Raw genomic sequence first — 10,056 nt, forward strand, 5'->3', positions numbered from 1 at the left:
ATAAATTTTTCATAATTAATGTTGTTTAAACATGGCAACATTGCTTCGCTTAAATTTTAGGTAAACAGGATTGGCTGATTTATTTCCTAAATAATTGTTCCATATCTTTTATGTAGAAAAGGATGTAGCCTTGCCCTTGCACACTTTTTGACAGGAGATAATTTTGAAATGCTAAATTAAGTTGAAATAAAGTAATACTTTAACTCTTTATTTATGGTTTCAGTAACAACAATATAAACGATAATTACAATATTGTAAACATCTTATCATCTTTTCCCTTGATTAAGGTGGGCGTGACAATTATTAGAGATGGGAAATTATAATGTGGTTCATTTGTTTGGTAGCTACTTGTATTGAAGGAATATCCAACAAATAACATTTCATCTAAAATATTGTCTTTTAAAAATTTATTACCAGAAACTCAAAATTATCGAAATCACCGCACCAGGATTAATAATTATAGGCAAAATAGACAACCCAATACAGGAAATATATTGCCTAAATGTTATCAGAAAATTCATAGATAATATATTTATCAAGTGAATATATTTTTGTATGTATAGCAAAATTTTATTCTCTCTCTTCATTAGCTCTTTATTTCAAAATTTAGTAAGTTTAAGTTCCGAGAACCTAAGAATATTGCTGAGAATGGAACATGTATTAGAAAACTCAAAGGTAACATAATTAAGGCAGCAACAAAATCACTTGGAGAGAGTACATTAACTAATACTACATCAAAAGAGAAATCCCCATGGTTTAGAGAGGAAATGAAGATAAAATGTGAAGAAAAGAAGAAATCGTTTTTACATTAGGTACCTAATGTTATTAGGTAACACCTACATAAAATAAACAACAGGCATTCAAGATACAACCACTATAAACGAATCAGAAACGAACTGAACACTTTAGTCACTGAACAGAATAAAAATGGAACACTGAAAGAGCTTCTCAAAACAGATGGAAAACGACTTTTACGGAACACAAAAGGAAATATGGAGAATGATCAGAGGACAAAGAAAAGAGATGGACGAACTAATAAAAACGAAATATATTCAGAAGGAAACATGGGCAGACAACTTTCGATCTAAGGTATTTACTAAAGGTGACGATAATGAACCACCAAATGAAGTGAGAACAAACGAAGAAATAAAAATTGAAGAAGCATAGGCAAAGGAAATTAAAAAATAGAAAATCACTAGGAGAGAACAGAATATCTAATGAACTCCTAAAGGAGAAAGTAAACAAACTAAATAAAACTATAACATCAGCAGAAGGACAAGGTTTTAGGTCGGGAAGATCATGCACCGACGCTATATTTATAATGAGCAGGTTCAAGAGAAATCATTAGAATACAACAAACCGGTATATTTATGTTTCGTGGACCTTAAGAAGGCATTTTACAAGGTGAAATTAAAGGAAATTATCCATTTAAGTATTATCTACCAGAACAACACAATAAAAGTAAAAGTAGAAGATAAGCTGGCAATGGAATAAGACAGGGGGATTCCCTGAGTCCTCTATTGTTCAACCTGATCATTGTTCATGGATGAAATAATAAAAAAAAATAAGAACTGAAAAAGGATACCAAATGGGAGAAAAACAACTTAAAATAATCTGCTATGTAGACAACGCAATACTAATCTCTTAAAGTGAAGAGTAAATAATAATATAACGTATGCTGCACCAATTTAATATAACCGCTAGAAAATTTAACATAATTTCCCGAAAAAAGAATAAATGCATGATTATAACAGCAAATCTACTGAGATATAAAAGGGTCAGAGATAACAGAGCTGCAGGGTCAGAGATAATAGAACAAGTCATGGAATTAAAAAATATCTAGGCATCACACTATCTAGCTACGGGAAGCTCCAAACAGAAGTGGAAGATCAAGTGAATAAAGCAAACAAAGCCGCAGGTTGCCTGAATGAAACAATATGGAGAAATAAAAACATCGGAAAAGAAATGAAAGGCAGAATTTACAAAACAGTCCTGATACAGAGAGGACAAAAATAATGCTAGAAACAGCAGAGATTAAAACGCTTCGAAAAATCGATGGTAAGCGACACTATGGGATAGAGCTAGAAATGCAGATATACGACGGATATGTAAGGTGGACAGTAGTAGCGTAGAATAGAGTAATTTTTTATATAAATGTTTAAACATAACTGAGCAAATAACGTCACATTATTAACAGTAGGTACAAATTACATATATGCTGAACAAAGCTGATAAGCCAGGTACTCCACCACAGTATAGGGCTCAATGTACACCAGATGTTGAAAAACCGTTCTTTTAAAAGCTTTCTACATAGTTTTCTTCCCGTCGAATGTCATATGGTAGACTATTGTAAAATTTAACACACGCATACAAAGGACTTCTCTCTGTTAAAGTCAATCTGTGAAGTGGGAAATTCAAATTAAGGCTTTTTGTATTATATTCATGATTTGGAAGCAGGTGATAAAACAAAGTGTCCTGGGGTAAACAACAAAAGAGTAGAATGGAACGACCACATAAGCCGAATGACAACAAATAGAGTAGTAAGGACGGCTAGAGACGGTTCCCCAATACGAAGACCACGAAAACGATGGAACGACAACTTACTAGAGGCACATTAAAAGAACAGACAGTCATGTCTACACAAAAAGAAGAAGAAGAAGAGGTTCCAAGAACAAAAATTGAAGAAAAAGATCTTCTGTGTAAGAGGTATATTTATTTGAAAACCCCAATAAAGGGCCACATTAAAAAACAGAACGTTTTCGCTCTAAAGAGAGCATCATCAGTGTTCTAAACAAGCTCTACATGCTAAGCCACCAAAAATATATGGGTTAAAACCCTTAAAATGCCGACTAAAAGCCTTACATTGGCGTGTTATATATTAAACCCTGGTGATGGGTGAAATTTAAGAAAGATATACCTCAAAGCATCATATGACTATACCACGAGCATGTGGGTGGTTGAGTTGATTTCTCTGTCTTCACAAAGAGAAAGGTGAAAACCAACCCAACAGGGGTTCCAAGAATCCTCAGATAAATTATAGTGTTTCCACACTTCCAATGAGAAAAACCTTGGTATTACTTGTAGAGATAACAAATACAGGAATGATAAACCTCTTGTCACAACATGACTGTTTACAATTACGTCCTAATTTCCTAATACAACATTACACCCTATTACAATAAATAGATATCCTAATTTTTTAAGTATTTCTCGTAGGCTTCCAGAAAGTAGTGACTATCATAACAATTTCCATTTCATTAGCTGCTACTGTACAAGTCTATAATTTCACCGCTGATATTCAATCTGTAGTCAGAGCACATTTTTGAAGAGGCTCTAAAAGATATTGATGAAGGCATCTCAATAAATGGAGTCAAGCTCAGTAACCTGCGGTATGCAGATGATACAATAGTGTTTTCCAATACCATAGAAGGACTGCAAAACTTAATAAACAAAATAACGGAAACAAGTAGAACATATGGGCTGGATATAAACACCAGCAAAACCAAGATAATGATAATCAGCAAGGAAAACATAACTGGAGCAAATCTGTATGTGAACCAAATGAGAATTGAACGTATCGCACAATACAACTACTTGGGAACTATAATCAATGAGTCGTTGGACAATACCCAAGAGATTAGATGTCGCATCGGAAAGGCAGAAAGTGCATTCCTGACTATGGGCTCTGTGTTCAAGAGCCATGACCTCACCATAGACACAAAAATAAGGCTCCTTAAATGTTACGTGTACTCAGTGCTTCTATATGGAGTAGAAAGGTGGACATTGAAGGCGGAAACGCTATCAAAATTTCAGGCTTCTGAGCTATGGTCATACAGAAGGATCATGAAGATACCATGGACAGACAAAGTCACCAATGAAGAAGTGCTACGGAGCATGAACAAACACAACCGCAGATTTGGTCAACATCGTGAAGGGTCCGTAGCTGCAGTACTTGGCCATATAATGAGAAATCAAAGCAGATACGATCTACTACAATGTATTTTGCAAGGTAAAATTGAAGGAAAAGGGGCCCCAGGACGAAGAAGAATATCCTGGCTTGCTAACCTGAGAGCATGGTATATAAAGACCTCAACACAACTATTCCGTATAGCAACCAACAAAATCATCATAGCCAGAATGATCGCCAACCTTCGGAACGGACAGGCACCCTAACGGCCGGTTTCACAAAGTAAAGTTAAGAGATAACCAGAGGTTACCCCAATATATTATAATGGGGAACCTCTGGTTATTTCTTAACCACAAGTTAACTTTACTTTGTGAAACCGGCCGTAAGAAGAAATAGGTACAATTCTATGGTTATATAGATAGGTACCTACGCCTTCTTCCTGATCTTTTGTCGTAAATTTTTCATTGTAAAACCTAATGAAGCAGTCCGCATAGCTATTTGTTTTTCATAACAAGATTATTTTTTGTTTATTTTTTAATGATTTTAATTTCCCATCGTGTAGTAAGATTTTTCATCACATGTTTAATTCTGTCCAATCAGATTATTATTATACTGGGAATAATCTACTTACATTATTACACTGGGAATACATTTTAAGTATTAGACCGGGAGATATTATACAGAAGTTCAGCCACGATTTTCTAAGTCCTGCCTTTTGCAATAGTGGAAGGGTAGACGAGGTACTTACAATTTGTGGAAATATTCACAAATTTCCTGTGACATTTTCCTGTAAAAATTAGATTTTCCCAAAAAATAAAAATAGGGTTTGGCGATGAATTTCTGAGTCCTGCCATATCCATAGAATGACAGGATACTATGGATTTTATGAAGAAAATTTTTTGGGCAGGAGGGTTGCAAACGGGCTAACGGAGTATATAATATGTATACAAACATGTAAGGAAAATAATGAAATTTTCATGATTTTCTGGGTCCTACCAACTAAATAAATTTAACATATTTATTTCAAAATGATCAAAAAAAAATGTTGGCATGACGCCTCCTACTGTTTAGGTACTTGTCCCTTGGAAAATTATGCGCAAAATTTTTACCCTGATTCTGTGATTTTCTGAGTCCTGCCTTTAAAAAGTTACAATACTCAAATGCAATCAATACTTTTTCGGTACTCGGCAGGAAGGTTAAACGGTTCTTGTAAGACGGCAGGAGTCCTAGATTTGTAAGAAAATTCGTGAAAAATTCCACGATGTTTTGAGTCATGCCATTTTGCATATGTTTCAAGAATCTTAATATAAGTCTATTTACAAAGAGGCAGGATGGTTTTATAGTTATTTCGTATACAGAGTGGGGCATTAGTGTGACAAAGTCCAATTACTCGTTTGTCGTAAGAGATACGAAAAAAAGGTATTTAGGTAAAACGTGGGGCAAAGAGAGGATCATAATTTAAAAATATTTTCTAATATACAGGGCTACCCGTATTGACAGGGTGACACAAACTTATGTTTTTTTTAAATGGAACACCCTGTATATAATTTTAAGATTCCTAAGATAATTTTAAGACAATTTAACACAATTCACATAATCCAAAAATGTTTCCTAAGGGAGCTAGAGCTCTTTAAAGATGGCGCCTTGTAATCAGATTTTTTTATCTCCAGAACGCTTCCATTTCGATAGACAAAAACTGGTCTGCCTTTTTATCTTCCACAGATAAATCGATTCCATCAATTGCGAATCTCTAGTACCGGTCATAGGAGTCCGTTTTGGGTAGGGCAACGGTTATTTTATCGCATAACTTTTAAGCATTTTTGACACTATATTATTAAATTGTGAGGTATTATTCTAGTACTAAACGGTACTCTTGCTTTAAGTCGGTAGGATGCACCGTTTTCTAGAAAAATCAATTTAAAAATTTTTCGTATTTTGAATTTAAGAAAAATTTGAAAGATTAAAAAAAATGGTGTATTTACCCACTTAAAGCAAGAGTAACTTTTAGTACTAGAATACCTCATAATTTAATACTCTACTGTCAAAAATGCTTAACAATTAAAGCAAGTTATGAGATTTCGTTGATCTACTCAAGACGGACGCCTATGACCGATACATACTAGAAATTGACAATTTATAAAATATTCATCTACGTTCTATAAACGTACCAGTTTTCGTTTTTCTAAATCGATTTTTCTAGAACACGGCGCGGCGTATCCTACCGACTTAAAGCGAGAGTACCTTTTAGTACAAGAATACCCCATAGTTTAATAATTCAGTGTCAAAAATGCTTAAAAGTTAAACACAGAAAAGTTATGCGATAAAATATCCGTTTCCCTACCCTAAACGGACGCCTATGACCGGTATGACCGGATTTATCTCTGGAAGATAAATAGGTGTACCAGTTTTCGTTTTTCTAAATAGAAGTGTTCTGGAGCTATTAAAAAAAAACTAATTAGAATACGCCATCTTTAAAGAGCTCTAGCTTCCTTGGGTAGCATTTTCGGACGAGGTGAATTGAGTTAAATTTTCTTAAAATTATCTGAGGAATCTCCGGGTTTCGATTGTTAGAAGAGTTTCTGGACACTCTGTATAATAGATACAATCCCTACTATAACCAATTAATTGTAAAATTATTGATTTTCTTTCTAATACTTTTATTACGTTTACTTAGATACAAATATGATCTAATCGCTTAAAATAAATAGGTTACAGTTTGGTATTAGATTTGAAAGGTGTGTAAAAATCCGAGACATTACTCAGGAAAATAATATTTAATACCGTACGATTCTTTTGACGATGTAAAAATTAATTTTTATGTATTAAATATCTTTTATTAGTTGTATCCTTCCACGTTGTAAACGGTTTTAGATTACTGTTTTTTAAGCATATTTGACATGGCATGACTAAGAAAATTGTGGTGATATGAATATGTTTGTATAACAACCTGCAATAATTTTACTGACTTAAAATTTTATTTTTATACACGAAATAGGTAACTACACAACCATCCTGCCTCTTTGTAAATAGCTTTATATTAACATTCTCGAGATATGTCCAAAATGGCATGACTCAGAAAATCGTGTAACTTTCCACGAATTTTCTTACACATTTTAAACTATGTGTAGTAAAAAAGGTGTAACTAAACATCCTGCCGTTTTGAATAATGTCTACTTAAATTATTTATTTTATAATACAATTTATTTTATGACTCAGAAAATCACGGAACCAGGGTGAAAATTTTCCACAGAATTTTTCAAGGGATAAGTGCAGTTATACATTAGGAGACGTCATGCCAACATTTTTTTCGATCATTTTCAAATAATTATGTTTTAATTTATTAAGTTGGCATACAGTTGGCAACAAGTTTTCGAAAAATTGTCGAATTATTTTCAATTTATTCTTACTGTCTTGTAATATTAATGTTGAAAATAGTTTCAAGTGTGTATCTAGGATCGGTATTACAGAGTAATGGAGAAATATATGGAGATGCATGCAGTTGAATTACAGCTGGATTAATGAAATGGCAGGAGGACAATGGTTTATTGTGTGACAGAAAGATTCCAATAAAACTGAAAGGAAAATTCTTAAATTTCTAGGAACTGAAAACTATTAGAATGGAACCACAGATAATATAACAGGTTAATGGGTATACATAGATATGTACTGTATTTGGGACAACTAATTAAAATAAACAAAGATACTTAGGCTACAAAACTAAAAAGAAGGACAAGAATATTTGCTTGGGTGGCGTTTGGTAATTGAGTTGGCATATTTTAAAAACAAAACATACGAATAATAATTGAATATAAAAGTTCTTAACTAATGTGTTCTCCCGGTTCTTACTTATGGGTCACAAATATGTACATGTACATAGGTTGATAGAATAAAAACAACAAGAGCCCTGGAAAGGCAAATGCTAGATATAAAACTGAAGAAGACAAATAAGTGGATTAGAGAAAACCTCAAGTAAGTGATTTGGGAAGGTACAGCAAACGTGACAGTTGGCAGGACACATCATATAAGATAAAAGTTGGAATATTCTAATCTAACAGTGGAAATCTTGGGAAAACAGGAGAAAAATATGTTTAGATATATAGAATATAATCTAAATATACTTAGAAATCAAGGCACAATGGACATGTACAGAACATTTATTACCAATTATTGTAGATCTCAATGCAAAAATTAGGAATATGAAACAAATGCAATCAGCTCACGATCTCACACAATTCACAGGTCTGAGAATAGCAAGAAAAATGGAAAATGGACGAAATTAAAGAGGGACTACGTCTAATATCAGGAAATATCAGACCTCATGTAAAATGTTCTTGGAAAAGTCCACATAGAATCATATATAACAAAATTAATAGCCCAAAGAGCGCAGGCAATTATTAAAAACAGGAAAGAATTAAGTGATAAGGAAAATTACTACACAACTAGAAATACACACACCCAAACTTATATGGAATCACCATGTATATCAAAGTAATATTTATTTCTTTTGAAAAAACTTGTTATTGTTGCGAAGAATAAAGGTTTTTATTGAAAATAAACAAATATATAAGACAATTGGATAGTACAGCTCGGTACAGTATAGGTTATTTGCTTGAGTTGCAATATGAACGAAAATAAATAAACTAACTTTTGCGTCCAAAAACGAAAATATGCCTGATGTGGGGTTATAGAACTTACAACGAGGAAAGATTATTGGTCTTGTGGAGAAAGTAATGTTCTCAGAGGGACATAGCTGTAGAGCTAGGCGTAATACAGAGCGTTCTGTCCAAAACCTATGCTAGGTAACAGGAACTAGGAAAGCTCAAAAATAAAGCAATGGAAAATCGCCAAAAGTAATAACGGCTCTCCAAGATCGTTTAATTGTCCAATCAGCTGGAAGACACCCAACCATTTCTCCAACCATTGGAAGCTACAGGTGTAACTGTTTCAACTGAAAGGATAAGAAGAAGAGTTCGTACCAAGAAGTATACAGCAGGAGACAGTTATGGGTTTCCGAGTTATCCAGGCAGCACAAGATTGATCGCCTAAATTGGTGTCTTCACCACCAAAACTGGAACATTGGGAATTGACAAAATGTGCTATTTTCAAAAACAGTCAGAATTTAATGTAATCAGATAGAAAATCAGATGACCCACGAAATCGTGTACTTAGAGGTCGAGGAAGACAAGCAAGAACGAAAACTGTCAGATCTGTTCACAAATATACAAGGGGAAGTGTAATGTTCTGGAGAGGAATTGTGATCCGTAAAAAAACTCCTTTAATTTTCATCCAATCAACTTTAACTGCTCACAGGTATGTTGATAACCTGTAGTCAGGCTCTGGAGAGGTGCAACAGGAGAAAATTTAATTTTATTGCATGATAATGGACCTCTACATACCATTAAAGTGACTACAGATATCATTGAAGCAGAAGGTATCCCTTGTTTGGAGTGGCCTGCTTGCTCACCCGAGCTTAATGCTATAGAGTATTTGTGGGATATGCTTAAAAGAAAAATTAGAGCTCGCCGGGATAATCCACAAAACACCGCACGGCTAGTACAAGCTGCTCTTAAAGGATGGAGCAACCTACCACAACAAAATGTTGATAATTTGATTAGGAGCGTGCCCACGCAAACTGAAGCTTGCATAAGGACTAGAGGTGATAACACTGACTACCACAAAATACAAGAAAAATAAATAAAAACAATTTAAACATTATTCGTTTTACATTGAAATTTTATATGCTATTGACTTTAAAACAACTACTTTCAATTTGTTTGTTAAATACTTTATTGTTTTATTTAATTGTTATGTATTTGTTATTAAATTGCTTTAAAATAAATACTGTTTGACTTCGTGTGTTTGTTTTTGAAGTTATACTTCTTTGGGCGCGATTTCATTGAGGGTGAAATTTTAATAATCTGGGCGCATGCGCACACCGACAGTATGGTATTAGTCGTTATACGGGCTCTGATTGGGTGTTGAAATGATCTGTCAATAATTGTTCAATATGGAGTTTATCGGTAAACAAAAATATTGTATATATTAGTTTTTATTGTTGTGAGGACAGAAATAAAATCAAATTTATAATTATAGTGACTTTTTAAATAGTTTTGAAAAGCCGCAGGTACGTAATTCTAAATGTTTTAGTT

This window comes from Diabrotica virgifera, chromosome 1 (genome assembly GCF_917563875.1).
Source record: "Diabrotica virgifera virgifera chromosome 1, PGI_DIABVI_V3a".
In the NCBI taxonomy this organism is placed as follows: Eukaryota; Metazoa; Arthropoda; class Insecta; order Coleoptera; family Chrysomelidae; genus Diabrotica; species Diabrotica virgifera.